This window comes from Oncorhynchus gorbuscha, linkage group LG17 (genome assembly GCF_021184085.1).
Source record: "Oncorhynchus gorbuscha isolate QuinsamMale2020 ecotype Even-year linkage group LG17, OgorEven_v1.0, whole genome shotgun sequence".
Classification (NCBI taxonomy): Eukaryota; Metazoa; Chordata; class Actinopteri; order Salmoniformes; family Salmonidae; genus Oncorhynchus; species Oncorhynchus gorbuscha.
In genome coordinates, this window is record NC_060189.1 from 21,508,909 (window position 1) to 21,532,947 (window position 24,039).

The following is a 24,039-nucleotide window of genomic DNA, read 5'->3' on the forward strand; positions in this document are numbered from 1 at the left end:
ACAAAGAATGCTGAGTTGCATCCAAAGAACACCATACCTACTGTGAAGCATGGGGGTGGAAACATCATGATTTGGGGCTGTTTTTCTGCAAAGGGACCAGGACGACTGATCCGTGTAAAGGAAAGAATGAATGGGGCCATGTATCGTGAGATTTTGAGTGAAAACCTCCTTCCATCAGCAAGGGCATTGAAGATGAAACGTGGCTGGGTCTTTCAGCATGACAATGATCCCAAACACACCGCCCGGGCAACAAAGGAGTGGCTTCGTAAGAAGCATTTCAAGGTCCTGGAGTGGCCTAGCCAGTCTCCAGATCTCAACCCCATAGAAAATCTTTGGAGGGAGTTGAAAGTCAGTGTTGCCCAGCAACAGCCCCAAAACATCACTGCTCAAGAGGAGATCTGCATGGCCAAAATACCAGCAACAGTGTGTGAAAACCTTGTGAAGACTTACAGAAAACGTTTGACCTCTGTCATTGCCAAAAAAGGGTATATAACAAAGTATTGAGATAAACTTTTGTTATTGACCAAATACTTATTTTCCACCATCATTTGCAAATAAATTCATTAAAAATCCTACAATGTGATTTTGTGGATTTTTCCTCCTCATTTTGTCTGTCATAGTTGAAGTGTACCTATGATGAAAATTACAGACCTCTCTCATCTTTTTAAGTGGGAGAACTTGCACAATTTGTGGCTGACTAAATACTTTTTTGCCCCACTGTATATACATATATATACACATACATATATACACATATATATATATATCTTTAACAAAAATATAAATATATTTTTTGATCACGTCAGTACATTTTGGTCATGCAAAAAGTAAAACGCTAAGACATGCCAGAACACCACTTCATCAACAAATTGTTACAATAAGATTTACAAACCATATACAATAGATACATTATATACCGCAACATCGTACAGCATACAGATTAGGCTAGTACTGTGCAATCACATATTTGAGCTATACAAAATATTTGAAATCATTAATCTTCACTCTGACAAATCTTTTAAACAACCATTTAAGACATCTTAGAAATTTCACATCAAATGAAACAGCTAAAATATATATCTTTCAGGTCCCGTTTCCTTTTTGTGCATTTCAAATGTACATTCTTCATAATGTTGTCTCCGAAATGCGTACAATAAGATTCGTAAAAAACAACAACAGCAACAATCATATGACGATACATACCAAGCCATATTCATGACGACAACTATCATGATAGTGAGCGACATCTTCAAAGTGCAAAGAGAGCAGGTTGTTGAGAGTGTAAGACCTGATGCCAACAGCTGAAGTCTCTGTCTGCCTGTGCTCCTTTATTAAAGGACACCATAGCTTGCTGAGAAGAGGGTTGATTTAAGGGCTCTCATCTTAAGGACTTTCTATACTCTGTAACGGTAAAAAAAGTGCAGGCACTATCAGAAATGTAGAACATCTCTGTCTTTAAGGAAGGTCAGTGTTTCTGTTCTTCTGTCTAGGGGGAGGGGGGGGGGGGTTGATTGTGTTTTGAAGGTTGTGTTTTCTGAGGGGCCCTCAGGGGTAGGAGAGGGTCCTCATGAGCTCGTTGAGGCTCTTGTGGACGTTGGCAGACTGGGAAGCGGCGAACTCTGCCAGCCCAGGCCCCATGTGGGTGTAGAGGGCTTGGCACAGGTTGGAGGTGGCTCCCCGCACGCTGCCACCCCGGCCGTGGACAGTGCCACTGTGGCTGGATGTGCCCAGGAGGTGCCACAGCAGGGGTAACGCCTTCTGTTCCACCATCTGGGGCTTACGGGGATATAATTCTATCACCAGATCTGAAAGACAGACCAGAGGAGGAGAGGAGGGGAGGGAGGTTGGAGGATGAGGAGTCAGCTGGCAGAGTTCAAACATGTTGTAACAAGGAACTTACGAAATGCTGAGAGCATATGGGCCTGACATATGTTTCTCCCTCCTTTTAAGAGGCTAAAGACTCTTTGAGTGACAAGAAATAAAGACAGTTGCCAGTGCACTGTTGCTTAAGAGCTTTTGTCAACTCAGATCCAAATCAAAATGTTAAAAGCCAAATGAAGTTTACAAAGTGTCATCTATGTAACTCAGGTACTGAAGGGAATATCTCAAACTGTTTCAGTGAACATACCTGCAACCTTCTCTATGAGATCCACCTTAGCCTTACCACTCAGGAACTGGGCCTTGGTGCAGAAGGGCTGGAGGAGGAGAGCGTTATCTGTGAACAAAGTCAAGCACAAAAAGTCAAGCTACGTTCAAGCCTCAAACCAGATGATGTGATGGGAAACATCATAAGACACCCACCCAGGTTTTGGATGAGTGTGTGGATGGCTCCAATAGCAGCAGTGTAGATAGCGTTGTTCTTGGAGTTGAGGTGATTGTCCACGATGGCTGGGACCAGGATGTAGATTACCTGGGCAAGGTTATCCTTCATCACAGTGACAATCTTCTGCAGAGACTCTAGAGCGTACAGGTTGACCTTACTGTTGGACTCCTGGAGTCTGGCCTTAAAGGCATCAAACACCTGCGAGAAGGACAGAGAGATGAGAGAAGCATTACTACAGATTCAACTATGACCTGCTTACACAGGCCATTTTATCTATGGTACTTTTTGCATGGTTGATTTCGTCAATAAAATGTATAGCTAGTATTTTTTGTGATAGTCAGAGGATTTCGGCCTTTAGCATGTTAGGGTATATGAGGCTAAAGAATATCCAGTTTTGTTCAGCTGACATCAGTTACCGGAAAGATACTGCTGATGACCATGTTGGGGTTGTGCTCGCAGTCCACCATTAGCTGGTCGATGCCCTTGATGCGCTCTCTAAAGTCCTTTGAACCCAGCAGGGCTGTGAGCTGCTTGATGTACTCGATCTTGTCTGCAATGCTGTGAGCTTGAGGTCTTCCGTTATACTGCCCAGACTGCCTGCAGATACACAAACAGTAGGTAAGACATGGAGAGGGAGTTCATACTGATGGATACACACATGAACAAACTCTACATTCATTGACACAAACTGTGCTAATGCAAAAACAAACAGCAAGGCTAGCCATGGCTTCAATCATAACAGTTCAGTATATAAGAGATGTTGACTTGAAGAGAGACTAAATTCAGGGATAGTATGGAAAGCGCTACATGTTTCGGTTGGTGCTGCGTTTTCCCACCTGTTGACCACTTTGAGTGGTTCCCTGTTGAGAGATGAGGCCCTCACTGTCCCACTGCCGGGGTGGGAACGCCGGCCCCTGGCTGACGGGGTGTCCTGGGGCATCTCTCCCAGGCCCTGCAGAACACATTAACACACGTAACTCCTAGATCACACAAATGTACAGTACCAGTCAAAGGTTTGGACACCTACTCATTCAATTTATAATTGTTTTTATTACTATTTTCTACATTGTAGAATAACAATGAAGACATCAAAACTATGAAATAACACATATGTAATCATGTAGTAACCAAAAAGTGTTAAACAAATCGAAATATATTTTAGATGTTAGATTCTTCAAAGTAGCAACCCTTTGCTTTGATGACAGCTTTGCACACTCTTGGCATTCTCTCAACCAACTTCAACTGGAATGCTTTTCCAACAGTCTTGAAGGAGTTCCCACATATGTTGAGAACTTGTTGGCTTCTTTTCCCTCACTCTGCGGTCCAAATCATCCCAAACCATCTCAATTGGGTTGAGGTCAGGTGATTGTGGAGGCCAGGTCATTTGATGCAGCACTCCATCACTCTTCTTCTTGGTCAAATAGCCTTTACACAGCCTGGAGGTGTGTTGGGTCATTGTCCTGTTGAAAAACAAATGATGTGTGCAAACCAGATGGGATGGCTTGAATTCGAAATAAATCACAGACAGTGTCACAAGCAAAGCACCCCCACACCATCACACCTCCTCCTCCATGCTTCACGGTGGGAACCAAACATGCAGAGATCATCCGTTCACCTACTCTGCGTCTCACAAAGACAAAGACACATTTCCACTGGTCTAATGTCCATTGCTAGTGTTTCTTTGCCCAAGCAAGTCTCTTCTTCTATTGGTGTCCTTTAGTAGTGGTTTCTATGCAGCAATTTGACCATGAAGGCCTGTTTCACACAGTCTCCTCTGAACAGTTGATGGTGAGATGTGTCTGTTACTGAACTCTGTAAAGCATTTATTTGGGCTGTAATCTGAAGCTGGTAACTCTAATGAACGTATCCCCTGCCACAGAGGTAACTCTGGGTCTTCCTTTCCTGTGGCAGTCCTCATGAGAGACAGTTTCATTACAGCGCTTGATGTTTTTTTGCGACTGCACTTGAAATGTTCATAATATCTACATAATATGGACTTGGTCTTTTACCAAATAGGGCTATCTTCTGTATACCACCCCTACCTTGTCACAACACAAATGATTGGCTGAAATGCATTAAGAAGAAATTCCACAAATGAACTTTTAACAAGGCACACCTGTTAACTGAAATGCATTCCAGCTCTTGAAGCAGGTCGACAAAATGCTAAGAGTGTGCAAAGCTGTCATTTAAGGCAGCTTTAACATTAGAAGCCTCCTCCCTAAGTTTGTTTTATTCACTGCTTTAGCACACTCCACCAACCCGGATGTCCTAGCGGTGTCTGAATCCTTGCTTAGGAAGGCCACCAAATATCCAGAAATTTCCATCCCTAACTATAACATTTTCCGACAACATAGAGTTGCCAAAGGGGGCAGAGTTGCAATTTACTGCAGAGTTCTGTCATACTATCCAGGTCTGTGCCCAAACAATTCAAGCTTATACTTATCCACCTTATAAAAAATCCACCTTTCCCAGAAACAAGTCTCTCACCATTGCTGCTGCTTGTTATAGACCCCCTTCAGCTCCCAGCTGTGTCCTGGACACCCTATGTGGATTGATTTCCTCCCATCTATCTTCAGAGTTCTGCTGGAAACTTATATTTCCCTCTCTAACTATAAGCATCAGCTGTCAGAGCAGCTTATTGATCACTATACATGTACACAGCCAATCTGTAAATAGCACACCCTCATCCCCATATTGTAACTTATCCTCTTGCACCCCAGTATCTCGACTTGCATATCAATCACTCCAGTGTTAATGCTAAATTGTAATTATTTCACCATGGAATTTATTGCCTTACTCTTCTACATTTGCACACACTGTACATAGATTTTTTGATTGTGTTATTGACTGTACGTTTGTTTATGTGTAACTCTGTGGTGTTGTTTTTGTCGCACTGCTTTGCTTTATCTTGGCTAGGTCGCAGTTGTTTGTTCTCAACTGGCCTACCTGGTTAACTTTTTTTTAGGATAGGGGGCAGCATTGGAATTTTGGATGAAAAGCATGCCCAAAGTAAACTGCCTGCTACTCAGGCCCATAAGCTATATATGCATATAATTGGTAGATTTGGATAGAAAACACTCTAAACTTTCCAAAACTGTTAAAATAATGTATGTGAGTATAACAGAACTGATATGGCAGGTGAAAACCTGAGGAGAATCCATCCAGGAAGTGCCATTATTTTGAAATGGCTGTTTTTCCAAATGAAAGCCTATCCACCATTTAAAGGGATAGGACCCAGTTTCTGTTCCCTATGGCTTCCACTAGTTGTGAACAGTCTTTAGTCATTGTTTCAGGCTTTTATTCTGAAACATGAGGGAGAATGACCACATTGAGTGAGTGGACCCTGGGGTGACCCCAGAGCTGGTTACTGCGCACGACCGAGAGCCCGCTTTTCTTGATTTTCTTTTATATTGACAACGTTATTGTCCGGCTGAAATATTATCGATTATTTAGGCTAAAAACAACCCGAGGATTGATTGTAAACATTGTTTGACATGTTTCTACGAACTTTACGGATACTATTTGAAATTTTCGTCTGCCAGTTGTGACCGCATTTGAGCCATTGTCCTCAGATAATCGCATGGTTTGCTTTCGCAGTAAAGCCTTTTTGAAATCTGACACGGCGGCTGGATTAACAACAGGTTAAGCTTTATTTTTGATGTATTGCACTTGTGATTTCATGAAAGTTAAATATTTATAGTAATTTAATTTGAATTTCGCGCTCTGCAATTTCACCGGAAGTTGATCCATATGAAGTTAAATAAAGTGTAAATAAAAAGGCATAAGGTGGCTTCTTTGAAGAATCTCAAATATTAAATATATTTTGATTTGTTTAACACTTTTTTGGTTACTACATAATTCCATATGTGTCATTTCATAGTTTTGATGTATTCTCTATTATTCTACAATGTAGAAAATAGTACAAATAAAGGAAAATCGTGGAATGAGTAGGTGTGTCCAAACTTTTGACCGGTACTGTAAATTAAGTGCAGCAGGTTCATACAGGAACCCCAACTGATAGCATCAGCTGATATTGCAGCAATTAAGATTCATCACGCTACCTTAATATGGCGGTTTATTTAGTTGACCTGGTTCTGCACACACATTCTGATGGCTGCTGCCCAGTGCCATGTGCTGGTGTTCTTGGTGACATGCCATTGCTGTAACATGTTACTCGCCATTCATTTCTGTTTTCTGCTTTCCCACCACTCTCCCCAGCCTCCACTTGTTTGGGCTCTGCTTTTGTACAGTCAGAGGCATTGGTATAGTATACCTTGGCATTGGTATAGCTACCATGAAGGAGCAGAGCCTAACGCAAAGACTAATGTACTGCATTTATTGTCGTCTTTTCTAATAAATGTTTAAACGAATGTGGCGTTTCCTGTCTAAACTGCTGCTTTCTTACAGTAACAGTGTCTTGTCTCAAAACGCAAGTCCCCAGCAAGGGGAGACTAAAATAGACAGGAATGACTCATAACAGTCCCACACACCTTCTCAGTTAGACAGTGTTCTGTACCTTAGGGTTCAGTGTGGAGACAGTGTTCTGTACCTTAGTCTTCAGTGTGAAGACAGTGTCTCTGATGGGAGCCAGGTCTTTGGCAGGGATATATTTCTCCAACATCTTATCGAAATCACTGTGCAGTGACAGAAATAACAGCATCCGGCGTCCCTGGTACCTGAGGAGCAGAACAGCCTCAGAGTCAAACAATGTCACTCACTCTATTGATTACAGACACACCTGCTACTATTAAAACAAACACTCATTGGTATTGAACAGAATTCCCTCCCTACCTAGCTTCCTGGGAGGAGTCTTGTGCCAGCTTGGTGACAGCAGGTAGTAATCGGTCGGTGAGGTCTTTCACTCCAGACAGCAGGCGGGCAGCACCAATGTTCTCCATCAGGTTGGCCATGTGATGACCCGCGCACTTCCTCACCACAGAGTTCAGGTGACTGTTCACAAGAGACAATATCAGGGATGTGGTCAGTGCCACATAGAAAATAAAGCCTAATGACCTATTTTAATGATAAGATACAAGCATGATAAAAATGTAATGTCTATACGCAAAGCATGTAGCCCTAATTCAGGTAAATAACTGCTATAAGTGCTCTCTTGTGAGTGTGTCTGACCTGAGGCCGCTGGTGAGCAGAGCATTCAGGCTGCGTGTCGGGGTGCAGTGTTGCACCATGCTGTCCAACGCTGCATCCACATCCTGTCTGATGAAGGCGTTGGACTCCCCAGCTTTCTGCAGCAGAGCCTTGGCTGTGCCCTCCAGCTCCTGGTCCATTCCCTTCTGCAGAGCAGTGTACAGCTCACCCATTGCCCCAACCGCAACACGGGACACACCCGAACGAAGGTTCCTCACCTGAGGAGCAATACACTCAGATGATATCATTAAATCAGTTAGATAAAAAAAATTATAATCAGACATCTGAGGAAGGATGGTCAAATGCCCTCATCAGGACATGGGAAAATCAATCATTGAGGGCTAAAGTCTACAAGACCCACCCTGTATTGAATTGATTGAGGCAGAGATTATGAATAGAAGGGGATTGGATGAAGGTCCCCAGGACAATGGACTGCCGTTTCACGTGAACCTTTATAGAAGACTAAAAGAATGAGGAGTCGTGGTCGTACCTCTTGGATGAGTGCGAGACAGACGTCATGCAGCCTGTTAAGCAGTATGTCTGAATGGTACTGCGTCAGACCACGGAGAAAGGTCAGGCCCTCAATCTTCTTCTCCCTTCAATCAAAAATAGAGAAAAATACATTTTGTAAATCCAATCCCATTGCATAGAACAGTCATACATTGACTTTTGACATAGGGTCTTACTAGACAATGTTGAAGTATAGCATCTGGTTAAAGTAACTGTCCAGTTACAAATGAAAAGTCCAGTGAAAAGTAAATATTATGTTAACTCATACCCAAATAATGTTGTTGACTCGTCCTATACTCGTATTTCTGGCCAAAGCATGATTTGGAGAGAAAACACTTAAAAACTCAAGCTCAAACTGCAAAAATAATATAAAAAAATATATTATGAAGGCTACAACCTTCTGTCTGCTGTAACAGATATTACTGTAGCACAAGCAAGACGCAGTCTACACATTGCATTGGGGAAAATCTATCAGCTTTTCTGCCATATGGCCAGAGTTGCTGAATAAAGAACACCATGACATTGACTGCCTGTCTGCCTCCCAATAGCCTATGTTTGCACATTAAATCGATGTTGACTGCCTGTCTGTGTCTTGCTTGTTTGATATGCTGCATACATATAGCTTGCCTAAATAGCTGCATATAGGCTAACTCACCTGAAAAAAGAACATGAAATCGCTACACTGCATGTTATGTGGTGCTTATGTTTGCAATAGATTACTGTGTTCAAACTGTCTTTTGTGTTTACGCAGCAGCGGAGCACTGAGCAGCAGCTGAAAGGAGGAGGTAGCGGACCCTGCAGGGTCCTCGGAATCCTCCCGACTTGATTGGGAGTCCCATAGGGCGGACGGTTTTGGCCGTCATTGTAAATAAGAATTTGTTCTTAATCTGTCTTGCCTAGTTAAATAAAGGTTACATTAAAACATTTTTTTTTTTAAATGTGCAGAAATCCCTATATACACTATATAGAAAAGTATGTGGACACCCCTTCAAATTAGTGGATCTGGCAAACAAGACTAAGATCACCAACATGCAATTGCCAAGTGTTGGCAAAAGGGGTGTAAAGCCCGCCGCCATTGTACTGCAGTAGAGGAAACGCATTCTCTGGAGTGATGAATCACGCTTCACCATCTGGCAGTCTAACGGACGATTCTGGGTTTGGCGGATGCCAGCAGAATGCTACCTGCCCCAATGCATAGTGCCAACTGTAAAGTTTGGTGGAGGAGGAATAATGGTATGGGCCTGTTTTTCATGGTTCGGGCTAGGCCCTTTAGTTCCAGTGAAGGGAAATGTTAACGCTACAGCATACGATGACATACTAGACGATTCTGTGCTTCCAACTTGTGTGGCAACAGTTTGGGGAAGTCCCTTTGCTGTTTCAGCATGACAATGCCCCTGTGCACAAAGCGAGGTCCATACAGAAATGGTTTCTTGAGATCAGTGTTGAAGTACTTGACTGGTCTGCACAGAGCCCTGACCTCAACCCCATCGAACACCTTTGGGATGAATTGGACTGCCGACAACGAGCCAGGTCTAATCACCCAACATCATTGCCTGACCTCAGTAATGCTCTTGTGGCTGAATGGAAGTCCCCGCAACAATGTTCCAACATCTAGTGGAAAGCCTTCCAGAATACTGGAGGCTGTTACGAGGCCCATGATTTTGGAATGAGATGTTCAATGAGCAGGTGTCCATATACTTTTGGTCGCGTAGTGTATTTATTTACAAAAAATAGAGTTTCAGAAAATTCAGAATCGCAGCCATGGCGCTCTGTTGTTGGGGTATGCCTACACCATTCCAACACAGAAAAGCTTTTTTTTAAACACCCTTAATTACAATGAATGTGAAGAAAAATTATTTGACTCATTGTAATTAATTATTAGCCATATTTCATAGACATCCGGAAACACTGGACAGTTACTTTAAATGCGGGAGGTGGGGTTCAGTTGGACCCCAGGAAGATTTGCAGTTCATAAAGCATCAGCTAATAGGGATCCAAATGAAGAATAAAGCTCACCAGTCGTCTGAGTTGAGGAGTTTGAAACTCTGTGTCAGTGCTAGCTCAGGTTTGGAGAAGGGCCGTAGTTCAGGCTGCTCTGTCAGGTCTCTCTTCTGGCTGGGAATGCCTGGGGACATCTCATCTGGAGGACAACCATATCATTAAATAGAACACTATAATAACGTATCTCTATGGCCACAACAACACACAGCAGATTGTTACATTACACCTCTATTGGTACATTACAGTTGTATCAGTCATTGGCTAAATGAAGCAGCGTGCGTGGGAGGAAATGTATTAATAGAATGTGTGAAAGCAAAGCATTGCACTCCATTATCTACATCTCATTTACCATTGCTAAGCTCTGCTACTGTTGGGGGGCTCTGAGAGGCTAATTAGTAGTGCACTAAAACACTTTCGAGTCAGGCTATACCTAAATGCCTGAGTGAGATATGATGTGTTGACTTATTCATCTATTCCCCATGTTAAAAAAACATGATTAAGTTGCTCAAATTAATGAGAGAAATCACAGAACAAACAGTTCTGTATTGAACGCTATAATGATAAACAGTGTAGCGCTTTAGCTGCTATAACCCTATAACTGCAAAGATATTACATGATGACTGCCATAATGTTACACTGACCTGAGCTGTGTGAGAGAGACAGCCGTGTCCTGCTGAGACTGGGAGCCCTCCTCAGGCGGGGCAGGGTGCTCCCGGGGTTGGCAGGGACCGTGGGGGGGGCTGGGCTGGTGGGGGGGGACTGAAACATTTAATAGGGCTCTGGGATCCCTGGGGGCTGGTGGGTGACTCATCTCGGAGAGAGTCAGCCTTGGTGGACATCACCATGCTACCATTCAAATGAAAGTCTGTTAGGGGAAGAAAAAACATTTAAGAGATGAGCCACAAGCCCACGCAGGAAGACATCCTACTGTCAGAGTAGAATTACCCAAATTATTGCAACATAACAAAAGCCAGTTTATTTAGATTCTCGTGCATGAAGTGAAAGTTTGTACTAGGGTAAAGGATAGTCTTGGAGGGTTAAGGAAGAAATATTGCACCGTTGGAAATGGCTGCTGTATCCTCTGTAGCCACGTCATTTTGCACCTGTCTGAGGCGCAGACGCATCCTGTCAGCTCTCTGGCGATCCCCCAGGGCAACCTGGCCCTCCTGCTGCTCCAATCGGTGCTGCCGCATCTTGTCCCGAGCAAACCTTGTCATTCTCACCTTCTCCTTATCCTGCACACAAACACACAACCCCCAGTTACACACATTCCACAGACGGATAGCAGTGGTAGAGGGCGATTTTTTCAAGCTGCAAAGCCTGATGGGAAATGTAGTATCAACGAGGTTGTTGGTGGTGTATGTACAGAATGGTGGACCTGCTCACCCTGGCCACCTCTGAGGCTGGGATGTCATCGGGGTCCAGATGGTTGCCGGGAACTGCATGGCCATAGATGCCAGCTGGGGGGTCACTGGGCAGCCTGGTCATGCAGTCGCCCTGCTCCATCGACATGGCAACCCCTGGACGGCTGGACAGAACCACCGAGCCAAACACTCCTGCAGAGGGGGGAGGTGAGGAAAATTCAAGAGTGCTTAAGCTAATTTTCATTGACACCATTATTCAGCAAAGCTGAAACTTTAAACAGCACAGTGTATTCACATAGCTAGAAAATACTGTAAGCAGTGATGACTTCCAAAATATGGCATGCTCTGTCCTTTGCATGTCTTAGCATATGTTTATCTGCCAACAGTAAGTATATTGCCAACCACAAGAGTTATTCCAAACAATTCTTTAAACTTGGCCCTGATACTGTGTGGCCCCAGGCAGGGGCTTGTGTACTGTCAGACTTGGGCGATCTGTTGTTAAACACAGTCCTGAACCAGAACATCACGACCTCAGAACACAATATTGGATATCTGAACAATGGCACAGAGTCGTAAATAAGACGGATGTGGCCTGACCTCTGCCAACCACACCTTCAGGCATGTCAGTGGCTGGTGAGTTCCTGTTGCTGTAGCTCTGGGAACCTGAGGAACAGATAATGGAGAAACACATATACTGAACAAAAATATAAACTCAACATGCAACAATTTCAAATGTTTTACTGAGTTACAGTTCCTATAAGGAAATTAGTCAGTTGAGATAAATCCAGTAGCCCCTAATTTATGGATTTCACATGACTGGGAATATAGACGTGCATTGGTTGGTCAGATAATTTTTTTAAATGTAGGGGCGTGGATCATAAAATAAGTCAGTATCTGATGGGACCACCATTTGCCTTATACAGCACGACACATCTCCTTCGCATAGAGTTGATCAGGCTGTTGATTGTGGCCTGTGGAATGTTTAGGTTTGCACATGTTGGGGAATATTCAGAAGTGGAAACTATCCGTGGGAATTAACGGGAATATATGGGAATTAATGGAAATATTTGCAAATTGATATTACAGATTTTCTCAATTGCTAAAACACTAAAACCCATTGGCTGAACAAAGTTATCAGTTGTCTGGACTCATTTAGCTAATTATGCAGTCTGTTGTCAATACCTTAAACCATTTCACATGATAAAACACAATTTGCAGATCTTACATTTAAGTCATTTAGCAGACGCTCTTATCCCACTTAGACTTTTCAGCAAAACTCTAAACACATTCTCATTCTCAAAACGCATTCTGCACTCTAATGCACATGTCATCCATACTGGTAAACACAAGTGGCAACAATCAAATAAAAATAGAGAACATATGTCATTGATTGAACACAACCACTCAAAATTGATTTAACCTGTTTCAAATGATGCGACACAACCAATATAAGCCAGTTCAGAGAGCAAACAGGTTGTTGAAGGTAGGAAGGAGAAAGTCTGAGAATGGATACTGTAGTACAGTGCATTGTAGGCTGTATACTGTACAATGGATTAATTGTATGGCATTGAACATTGTGCTTTCCATTTATTAACAGTACTGACTGCTCAATAGATTTTGACTGGTTGTAGGTTCATATCAACAAAGAACAAGATTTACAGTATCACAGAGACAAAGGACAAGTTTGTGAGATGCAGGGTACAGTACTGTAAAAATAGGGGTACAAGGAGGAGGAAGAACAATAAACAAAATTGCAAAGAGCAAAGCAGAGTAGTAATTTCTGATCAATTTTGAGCTACTATGATAGAACATGTTTTCGTTCATCAAAGGACAATGACGGAAAAATATGAATATTTTTGGGGATTAAAAATGTACTTCTCCCTGAGAATTGTATGTTTTGAACAATGTGTTTTCTATTTTTCGGTGTATTGTATACTGACTGCTTGAGAGTGTATATCATTTTGATCACTTTGTTTATGATTTGAGAGTAGTGTTTGATTTTGAACACAGGTAAAACTGTTTTGAGGCAAATGTTTCATTTTGCAAGAGGAGTCAGAGATAAGGTAAATAGTGCTTGAAGATGAGGTTTGGTGTTTAATGTTTTCAGAAAATGAAGCAATGTTTCAGTAATTGTGTTTTAGCAATTGAGAAAAACTGTAATACCATTTAAATGTAGATGTTTTTTGCATTGGATAGATTTACCATATCATATGGAAACAGAAACAAACATTTAACCTTATCATAAGTAGACATAATTGCAAATGACTAAATCCTTCCAATATAAATAAAAATATATATTTAGTTACGAATTGAACTTTAATTAAATGAGTTGACACTTCACATGGGATGATTTCACTGAGCAACAAAATAAAGGGAATATTGAATTATCCCCAATGATCCATCACATCTCCCAAAAACATTTTCAACATATACATAGTCTAGAAACTAAAGCTTTGGTTGTCTTCCTCTCAGGTTTCATGTCTTCTCCCTGGACCTCCTCAATGTCCACCTCTTGAACATCAGACTCTGAGGCCTCATCTTCACTGTCACTTTCCAACCTTGTTGAGGATATCTCGTTGTCAGGCTCAAAAAGCCTCAAATTTGCCCGGATGGCCACCAATTTTTGAACCCTTGTATTTGTCAGCCTCTTGCATGCTTTGGTGTGTGTTCCCAAACAATGATCAGTTGCACTCTGAGGAGGCTGAAGTTAGTGGGATTTAGAGGATGATGGAGGCAACAGGGGAAAGAGCCTCAGATCCAAGTCCCTTCCACCAGGTGGCTGATGAGATATGTTGGCACGACTGCCATATTGCATCTCCATCCCAAAGCCCTTGCTTGGAAGTGTACTTCGCCAGACTACCAAGAACCCTTCTCTCATCCAGGCCAAGGTGGCAAGACATGGTAGTGATGACACCATAGGCTGTGTTGATCTCTGCACCAGACAGGATGCTCTTTCCAGCATACTTGGGGTCCAACATGTATGCTGCGGTGTGCATGGGCTTCAGACAGAAGTCTTCAAGCTTTTTGATGTATTTCAGAACTGCAGATTCCTCTTCTTGAAGCAACAGTGAAGTGGGTAGGGCAGTACGGATTTCTTCACTTGTATCTGCAAGCAGAGTCTGAACATCAGACAGGATGAAATTGTCTCCCTCAATCCGTGCAATGGCTACTGCTATAGGTTTCAGGCTGCTTACCACTCTCTCCCAAAGTACATAATCCAAGAGAATCCTCTTGATGTGGCTGGCCATATCGGCAGACTGTGTTATGGCCATTGCTTGGAGAGACTCCTTCCCCTCCAGGAGACTGTCAAACATGATGACAACACCATCCAAAGGGGTGAAGCTTCAATGTGGTGCTCTTATTCTTCTCACTTTGCTTGGTGAGGTAGATTGCTGCTATAACTTGATGACCCTTCACATACCTAACCATTTCCTTGCCTCTCTTGTAGAGTGTATCCATTGTTTTCAGTGCAATGGTGTCCTTGAGGAGCAGATTCAATGCCTGAGCAGCACAGACAATGGATGTGATATGAGGACAGGACTCCCTCCACTTTAGACCAAGCAGCCTTCATATTTTCAGTATTGTCTGTCACCAGTGCAAATATCTTCTGTGGTCCAAGGTCATTGATGACTGCCTTCAGCTCATCTGCAATGTAGAGACTAGTGTCTCTGTTGTCCCTTGTGTCTGTGCTCTTGTAGAATACTGGTTGAAGGGTGGAGATGATGTAGTTAATTATTCCTTGCCCAAAAACATTCGACCACCCATCAGAGATGATTGCAATACAGTCTGCTTTCTCTATGATTTTCTTGACCTTCACTTGAACTCTTTTGAGGACCATGAGCTGTTGCTATCGATAAGGTGTCTGATTCATAATTTTCACCTCGAATAGAAGTAGAGGGACTTTTGTCAGAGGTTGCTTGTTGTGAGCACTGAGGGAACTTTATGCACTTGGCCATATGATTCTGCATCTTTGTTGCATTCTTCACATATGATTTGGCACAGTATCTGTGAATGTACACAGTTTTTTCTTCTACATTAGCTGCAGTGAAATGTCTCCACACATCAGATAGTGCCCGTGGCATTTTCCTCTTAGATTAGAAAAAAACGAGTACAAAAAAAATACAAATCCAGGGCTTAACTTCCGATGAAAAATTCCGGAAATTTACTGGAAAGTTTCAGACCCATTGCAACCATAGGAATGTTGTCCCACTCCTCTTCACTGGCTGTGCGAAGTTGATATTGGTGGGAACTGGAACACGCTGTCGCACACGTCAATCCAGAGCACCCCAAACGTGCTTAATGGGTGACATATCTGGTGAGTATGCAGGCCATGGAAGAACTGGGACATTTTCAGCTTCCAGGAATTGTGTACAGATTCTTGCGACATGGGGCCCATGCATTACAATGCTGAAACATGAGCTGAATGGCACGACAATGGGCCTCTGGATCTCGTCATAGTATCTCTGTGCATTCAAATTGCCATCAATAAAATGCAGTTGTGTTCATTGTCCGTACCTTATGCTTGCCTATACCATAACCCCTCCGCCACCATGGGGCACTCTGTTCACAACGTCAGCAAACCGCTCGCCCACACGACACCATATATGCTGTCTGCCATCTGACTGGTACAGATGAAATATGAAACTGGGATTCATCTCTGAAGGACACTTCTCCGGCGTTATTTTCCCACTGAAGTTGGGTACCCCCGGAAATTGCAGTCAGGCCAAGACCCTGGTGAGGACGGTAAGTACGCAGATGAGAGTCCCTGAGACAGTTACTGACAGTTTGTGCAGACATTCTTCAGTTGTGCAAACCCACAGTTTCATCAGCTGTCCGGGTGGCTGGTCTCAGACAATCCCGCAGGTGAAGAAGCCAGATGTGGAGGTACTGCGCTAGCGTGGTTACATGTGGTCTGCAGTTGGGAGGCCGGTTGGACGTACTGCAGAATTCTCTAAAACGATATAGGAGGTGGCTTGTGGTAGAGAAAATAACATTACTTTCTCTGGAAACAGCTCTGGTGGACATTCCTGCAGTCTGCATGTTAATTGCATACTCTCTCAAAACTTGAGACGTCTAATGGCATTGTGTTGTGTGACAAAACTGCACATTTTAGAGTGGCCTTTTATTGTCCCCAGCACAAGGTGCACCTGCGTAATGATTGTGTTGTTTAATCAGCTTCTTGATATGCCACACCTGTCAGGTTGATGGATTATCTTGGCAAAGGAGAAATGCTTACTAACAGGGATGTAAACAAATGTATGCACAAAATGTTAGAGAAATAAGCTTTTTGTGCGTATGGAAACTTTCTGGGATCTTTTATTTCAGCTCATGAAACATGGGACCAACACTTTACATGTTCTGTTTATATTTTTGTTCAGTGTAGTACTGGACAAACAACATATTGCAAACATAATGAAAATACACTGTTTTTAGACAGCGATATGCCTCAATGGAGCAGACCTCTTTGCAGTGACTGACCTTTGGCAGGCCTCAGGGCTCTGATTGGCTCACGGCAGGCTAGTCTACTTGGGGGTGGAGAGTATTCTGTAGTCCTGTCCTCTTCCTCAGGTTCCATTGGTCCGTTCGAGTAGGTGACTCTTTGACCAACCACACTCACTTCAGGTATGATTTTATCTCTGAGTGGAAAGCCTGGTGGAGAAAACACAGAAACACCATTAGAGCTAAATAGAAACAACGACTCAGCCAGTAATAAGAGAGATCCTTTTACATGTTAAATCCTCACTGTACCTTGAAGAGCACTGAAGTCCATGGAGACGGAAGATCTCAGCTTAGCAGAAGGCACTCTAGCAATGTGAGGCTTTGTTGAAGAGGAGGCAGAATTCGCAGGGCTTTTGAAAGAGGTCAGAGGTGAGTCATCAGGAGGGATATCAGATCCATCATACCTCGGGTGTGTGTACTTGAAAGTGGGACCATCATAGCATGGCCCCTTTGCCCACCATAATTCTTGAAACAGGATCTCATTTGGTTCAACCTAGTTGAACCAAATGGTTCAACTTAGTCTACTGGTTGTCTACGTAGGTCTAATGGAATGTACCTGGTTTTGGTGCCATTGAGGGTGGTGTTTGGGGGTGAGTAGAGGCTGGAGAGGCCGCTCTCGCTAGCTGGGCTGGTGACGGTGGGGAGTTGTGAGAGGGGGAGTCCAGAGTCAGCTCCAGTTTCATGGCTGAGTCTGGGCTATCTGGGTCAGGGTCTGAGCCACTCAGACTCACCTTGGCCTTCTTCTTAGCTGCGCTGCAGCGCAGGGAGCGCAGGGAGTTCAACATCTATAAACAACAACACATTAGCTCATCAGTAACCTGAGAGCAAGGCAAGAGGGTGCTGTGCATACAGATAATATTTTATGCATGGGTGTTATATCCATGACAATTTAGATGTCAAGTACTATTTCCCCAGCACTAACATTACATCAAGGATACTTAGTCCCAAATATGACCCATTTCACCACCACTGCAATAATGAAGGGGAAACATTATCCACATTGCATATTCCTGCACTGAGTTTTTCTGAGTACAGATATGAATAAAACCCCGATGGCAAGATGGTAGCTTTAAGACAGTGTCCTAGCTAAATCCATCTGGAGACTTCACTAAGCAGAACCTTGTGTGTAAAACATTGATCCTGACCTCCTGCCGGTCCAAGGGGTCCTCTTCCTGGTCTTGGTCCTGCAGGCTGAGGTGATCCAGGTCTAGGCAAAGGTCCCTCTCAGACAGGTGGTCCTGCAGGCTGGATGGAGATGGAGCTAGAGGACTAGACCACTGGCCATTCTGAGACAAGCCCCGCTCTGGCAGGAGAAGGCCTGGGGATGGGGAGATAGGCAGCCCGGTCCGCGTCCTGCTCAGAGCCTGTCGGAAAGACGAGGCAGATGAGGAGCTCACCAGAGAAGCACGGTGAGGCCGTGGAGAACACCTGCTGGATGAGAAGTCACCTGCGGGGACAAAGAAAGCACTCAACAACATGCCTCAAATAAATTACATGACTATCAAGATCTACCCAATATGCAAAAGACACCAGACCCATACTTGATATGTCTTTCCAGGGGCTGGGGTCTCGTCTTTGAGGGCTGCTCTCTCTCTTGTTGGGCCAAGTGTTGGACATTGACAGTGAGTCAGCGCGGCGGTGGGACAGTGTTGGGGTCAGCAGGCCCCCGGGGAGTGTAGCCATAGGGTAGGAGGGCAGTAGGAAGGTGCCCTGGGCCGAGGGGTTGGATAAGGTGTGCTCAAAGCCGGAGGTCCCACAGAGGAGACGGGCCTTGTGTACCACTGCAACACAAAGATCCTTCAGTTACCTTTCAATGAAACTGTTCTGTAGAAGGCACAGACTGAGCACAGTAAAGACTTCCTCACCTCCCTCTGTGTCAGAGAAGCTGGTAGATTTAAAGATATCAGGGTCTAAGTCAAGACTCCCACTCCTTCTCAAGCGTCCAGGGGATTCCCTCCTAGAGGACAGGGTTTTATGGGGCTCTGCAGAACCTAGAGGACAACAAATCAGCTATTACTGTAGTGTACCTCAACCATCATATATTGTTTATCAATACAATACGATGACTGGTTGCTTCAGCAACTCATGTTAAGTTTCAAAGTGATATGGTCAATGGAGTCCTCTTCATTGAGGCCAAGCTAAAGCTGGGGTCAGGCTGGCTTGTGAGCCCAGTTCCTGGCATGGGGAATGTAATTGGATCCTAGTTTGTTTCACTTGATAAATTATTCTGTCTAGGTTTAATACCTTTAGCTAAGCCAAAGCTTAGTTAAAACATCCATTGACAAACCCGTTCGTTCAGTAATGTTTGAAAACAGACTTTATGAGAGAGCAGCGAAGGGGGACATTTGTTCGGACACTGTTTGTTTATACTGTGCAGTAAAAGTTGTTGGCGTGTTCTGTAGCCTGCTTTAAAAATAGCCAAGTCCAGTCTTGCCTGCAAGCACAGGCTAAACGTGTAAACAGTGGCTACGTAGAGGGTCACAAACACTCCCAACCCCAAAACACATAACTAACCCACACAAGTTTTACTTTTGTATTTCACTGCATGCTTTACTAGCAAAAAACATACAGCAGAAATATTGTATTATAATTTTACATTATTTGTAGGCTACTTTAGCAAAGTCTTGTACAATATTTTGGACTCATTTCAAATTCCCAATGCACCCGATTCAATAGTACTCAATAGTATACATTCAGCATTGTGTTAGATTACATACTGTAGGTATACAGTACTGATGGGCAATACAGTACCAGTCAAAAGTTTGGACACACCTACGCATTCCAGGGTTTTTCTTTATTTGTACTATTTTCTACATTGTAGAACAATAGTGAAGACATCAACACTAAACTCAGCAAAAAAAGAAACGTCCTCTCACTGTCAACTGCGTTTATCATGTGGAAATATTTGTATGAACATAACAAGATTCAACAACTGAGGCATAAACTGAACAAGTTCCACAGACATGTTACTAACAGAAATTGAATAATGTGTCCCTGAACAAATGGGGGGAGGGTCAAAATCAAAAGTAACCGTCAGTATCTGGTGTGGCCACCAGCTGAATTAAGTACTGCAGCACATCTCCTCCTCATGGACTGCACCATATTTGCTAGTTCTTGCTGTGAGATGTTACCCCACTCTTCCACCAAGGTACCTGCAAGTTCCCGGACATTTTGGGGGGGAATGGCCCTACCCACCGATCCAACAGGTCCCAGATGTGCACAATGTGATTGAGATCCGGGCTCTTCGCTGGCCATGGCTGACATGGCCAACACTGACATTCATGTCTTGCAGGAAATCACACACAGAATGAGCAGTATGGCTGGTGGCATTGAAATGCTGGAGGGTCATGTCAGGATGAGCCTGCAGAAAGGGTACCACATGAGGGAGGAGGATGTCTTCCCTGTAACGCACAACAAGCTCAGTCCGATGATGCGGTGACACACCGCCCCAGACCATGACGGACCCTCCACCTACAAATCGATCCCGTTCCAAAGTACAGGCCTCGGTGTAACGCTCATTCCTTCGATGATAAACGCGAATCCATCACCCCTGGTGAGACAAAACCGCGACTCGTCAATAAAGAGCACTTTTTGACAGTCCTGTCTGGTCCAGCAACAGTGGGTTTGTTTACATAGGCGATGTTGTTGCCGGTGATGTCAGGTGAGGACATGCCTTACAACAGGCGTACAAGCCCTCAGTCCAGCCTCTCTCAGACTATTGTGGACAGTCTGAGCACTGATGGAGGGATTGTGCGTTACTGGTATAACTTGGGAAGTTGTTGTTGCCATCCTGTACCTGTCCTGCAGGTGTGATGTTCGGATGTACCGATCCTGTGCAGGTGTTGTTACACGTTGTCTGCCATTGCGAGGACAATCAGATGTCCGTCCTGTGTCCCTGTAGCGCTGTCTTAGGCGTCTCACAGTACAAACATTGCAATTTATTGCACTGGCCACATCTGCAGTCCTCATGCCCCCTTGCAGCATGCCTAAGGCACATTCACGCAGATGAGCAGGGACCCTGGGCATCTTTCTTTTGGGGTTTTTCAGTCAGTAGAAAGGCCTCTTTAGTGTCCTAAGTTTTCATAACCTTGACCTTAATTGCCTACTGTCTGTAAGCTGTTAGTGTCTTAACGACCGTTCCACAGGTGCATGTTCATTAATTGTTTATGGTTCATTGAGCAAGCATGGGAAACAGTGCTTTAACCCTTTACAATGAAGAACTGTGAAGTTATTTAGATTTTTACGGATTATCTTTGAAAGACAGGGTCCTGAAAAGGGGACATTTCTTTTTTTGCTGAGTTTATGAAATAACACATATGGAATCATGTACTTACCAAACGTGAAAACAAATCAAAATATATTTTATATTTGAGATTCCTCAAAGTAGCCACCCTTTGCCTTGATGACAGCTTTGCACACTAATTGCATTTGAGGTTTGGTCCAACAGAATCGGTAAATTAGACACCAAAAGACATTGAGAGATTATTTTACTGTAATAGAAAAGTAGTTAACATTTCCAACGCTACCCTTTTTATGTATAAACTCCTCAAAGTGTGTGCAGAGTAGACACTCCTAAAACAGGAGTATCAGTGAACATTGATTCTGGAAAATGAATGCTCAGTTTGTCACGCGCGGCATTAAGCCAGCATTTTAGCCAGACTGTTATACTGGCTGTCTAGTCCGTTTATAAATGTGCAATAAGCATAAAACAATTATACACTGAGTGTACAAAACATTAAGAACACCTTCCTAATATTGAGTTGCGCAGGGATGCTGGTCCATGTTGACTCCAATGCTTCCCACATTTGTGCCAAGTTGGCTTGATGTCCTTTGAGTGGTGGACCACTCTTGATACATACGGGAAACTGTTGACCATGAAAAACTCAGCAGCATTGCTAAGGGTTAGGGTTAACATACATAATCTATGTCTCAAAGCTTAAAAAGTATTATTTAACCTGTCCCCTCCACTTCATCTACACTAATTGGAGTGGATTTAACAAGAGACATCAAAAAAGGATCCTAGCTTTCACCTGGATTCACCTGGTCAGTCTATGTCACTGAAAGAGCAGGAGTTCATAATGTTTTGTATACTCAGTGTATAAGGAATTGGCAATTCGTTCTCATTCTGAGAAATAAGTAAATTCACTTGATTTCAACATCTGAACAAAGTGGACAAACTAGCATGCTGTTCAAATGGAGTGTGCAAAGCTGTCATCAAGGCAAAGGGTGGCTACTTTAAAGAATCTCAAATATAAAATATATTTAGATTTGTTTAACACTTTTTAGGTTACTACTTGATTCCATATGTGTTATTTCATAGTTTTGATGTCTTCACTATTATTCTACAATGTAGAAAATAGTACAAATAAAGAAAAACCCTTGTATGAGTAGGTGTCCAAACTTTTGACTAGTACTGTATATATCGTGATTTGCCCATAAGCAAAAATAATAATAATTGAGATGATTTTTAGGGCATATCGCCCAGCTCTAGTATACCAGAAAGTACTAAAAGTAGTGGAGGTACTAGTTTCTAAGTCCTATAACAGAACAATACTTATTATGTCCAAATCAACCAACCATACAAACCACATCAGGAGTGTGGCATGCATCTTATTCTCCTGTCACTACTCTGCTGCTTCACTGTAAGGTATCTTGACGAGAGGTCAAGTTGCACTAAAATACCCTGGCAATTGAATACTTAAGTACTATCGCTAGCATTCCCGCTTCAGATGATACCAAGTTTATGAGACAGTATCTGCTGTATAATCTCTATTGGCTTCCCCACCTAGACTGGTCCTTTCCATCCTTTGAGAGCTTTTCTCCTGACCACTGCCTCTGGTTGTCTGACTGGGTCTTTTCATTGAGCCAAGTCAACCGTGGGCTAGTTGACTGCAATGGGAAGGAAGCCTCCGACAGGGTGGTGGCCGTGATCACAAACCAACTGTGACTGCAAAGTGGAGGAACTCTGATAAATCACTGAAGCTAACTATTGCTTTCATCAACTTTAGTAATTACTGGCCTTTCTACCTAAAAATCAATACCTCATATATTCTCCTTTGTCAACAGAGAACACAAAATGAATGTATTTTATCACACTGTTTTCATAGTGAGAACCAGATCAAGGTTTAGTACTAACGTATTGCATTCTCAACAACTCATTCTCAATGCCAGCCTCCATGCCTCATATTAAGTGTCTATTTATTGAACGCCTACGAACGGCATTGGCGCTAAACAGCAGGAACATGAAGAGGAGTGACTGACTGACTCCCACTGACACATCAACCATGTTTAGAGAAAGCACCACCCTATCACTTCAAGGACACCTCCATATATTGTCACAATACATTACACAACTCTCCATCTACCTAAGCATTATTGTAGAGACATTTTTACACCAGTTCAAGATGGAAAGCATAACAGTGGTTAGGATTTCAAGGGTGAAGCATGCTAATGTCCATACTGGCCTTGCTTGGTACTTGTCTTGTGTACTCAATGTCTTCCCAACAATGGCAGCAAAATATAGGCAATTACACCATGGAATTGTTAAATACTAGTTTCTGATTAGCTTAAAAGGCGTTCTACTGGGCATTATTTCCCTATAATGTCCAGCAATAACCAACGGCTATGAATTTGTTTAATCCTTGTTGCGTGAGACCTGCATGGCACTCTTCTTTCTACTCAGTCATGTCAGTGCTCTGAATGGCGTGCAATGGTGTGGATCCATTGACTCTGTGTGATAATCCTATTCAAAACTGGTTTAATCTATACCTGGCTAACTTCAGCACTGACAGCAACTGAACTGCATCTTGTCAGCTTGTGCGGTAGCTCTTGATGCATGCAAGAGACAGAAGTGGGCACTTACCGAAACTGGGGACATATGTCTCCGGACTCAGCTTCCGGGTATGGGACAGGCAGTCTTCACTGATGACCTGAGGAGATAAAATCAAGGGGTAACAATGGTGACACTTATCCATCACTGAGAGCTACAATACTGGGTCAAGTTAACATGTCAAACATAAACAATTATTTGAAAACATAGAGAGCCTACCATGGATCAAATGTAATTTCATCCATTGGTGTCAACAAAGCAATGTTTAGCTCAAAGTAATTGTGTGCTCTGGGACTGTCAGTGTATAGACACGAGCTCAAATTGGCGTCTGTCTACGTCAATGACATGTACCACTCTTATTAAACTTT

General features: G+C 43.2%; 1 pseudogene; it reads right to left on the reverse strand.

Annotated features, from left to right (window-relative positions):
• Positions 1–676: 676 nt before the first annotated feature.
• LOC124002316 overlaps positions 677–24,039 on the reverse strand; it is a 32,133-nt pseudogene continuing 8,770 nt past the window's right edge.